Source organism: Lichenostomus cassidix, chromosome 4 (genome assembly GCF_008360975.1).
Source record: "Lichenostomus cassidix isolate B80296 chromosome 4, HeHo_3.0, whole genome shotgun sequence".
NCBI lineage: Eukaryota > Metazoa > Chordata > Aves > Passeriformes > Meliphagidae > Lichenostomus > Lichenostomus cassidix.
This window is the reverse complement of record NC_139484.1, coordinates 68149270-68150724: the sequence shown is the minus strand read 5'-3', so window position 1 is coordinate 68150724 and position 1455 is coordinate 68149270.

Below are 1455 nucleotides of genomic sequence, written 5' to 3'. Positions count from 1 at the left end.
TGTTAGCCTCTTCTTTTTTCAGAAAACTCTAAACCATGAGAATTAGCAAACAAAGGCACTGTTCTGGGAGAGTCTATTTATATTAGATTCAACTTTTATAGACTGTGGCCATTTTATTGTGTTCAACTCATTATAACTGACTTACATATAGTATTTTTCATTCTGGACTTCATTTACAAACTTTATATGTTAAAAAAATCACTGAGTTCAGTATGTAAATCAGCATTTTTTTTTTCTAAAATGAGGAGATCAGTACAAATTGTGCTTGCATTGTGTCATCCATTTCTACAGGTGTCTTGAATACTGAGATGAGTTAATTTGCACCCAAGAGCCAGCTAGTCCAGAATGAATTAATCTTTTACTTTTATCAAAATCTGCAGATGGACACTACTAAGCTATTTGTGATCGTTTCCTTCAATCACAGAGGGAGGACTGGTTTAACTAGGTTTGGGATCTAGTAATGCCAAATTCACACCAAACTTGAAGGTGAGGACAGTTACCCTCCTTCATCTGATGTTCTTTACTTTTGCACTGTTGGAAATGAGCAAGGACTTTGATATGATATGTTTTGTCATTTCAGGATTGTAATGTTATTAAAAGCATGTAATTTGCTCAAAGAAGAACTTAAGGAAGGTAGTTGATTTATTTAGAGTGCATGTATTTTAAAGAATTAAAGTTTAAGAAAATAGTTTAATCTGTTTTGCCTTTCAATATCACAATAGTTTAATGGGCAGAAACTGGTGTAACTGTAGACAAAAACTTCTGAGGGGACTGGGCTACACTTATACTATAACATTTTTTAGTTTGGTGTTGGTTTTTTTCCATTTTCACTAAGACTTAATGCAGACAGAAGTGTTTACCTTTTCAGTTCTCAGCACAGGGTTCACCTGTTCCTAGCAGCGATAAAAGAAGTGATAAAACCAATTCAAATGGGATCAGAAGGTCAACAACTTCAAATTTAATCCCTCTTCAATTTCAAAACTTCGAAGATGCAGACAAAAATCCGCAATGAACTAGCACACCATGAAATAAAGTACTCACGCTCAATTCAATAGAATTTCCTAAAAAAAAAAAAAAAGGAAAATAAGAAAGAAGAGAAGAGAAGAAGAGAAGAGAAGAGAAGAGAAGAGAAGAGAAGAGAAGAGAAGAGAAGAGAAGAGGAGAAAGAAAAAAGGGAAGAAAAAGTATTTTTAGGTGTCCAAGATGCAGAACTCAGCCTCTCCCTGAGCTGTCCAGCGTTAGCAGAAAACCATCTCCGGAATTACCAGCGAGAGCCACTCAGGCTCTGCGGTTCCTGTCCCTCACCCTTTGCTATGGGGATCTCACGGACCCACAGCGCAGCTCGGGGCTAAGGCGGAGTCACCCCTGAGGCCTCCAAACCCGCCCGTTCGGGAGGAAACTCCGGCACTTGTTTAATTTATTTATTTATGTAGCTCCCTGGCGGGAGGCGGCGCC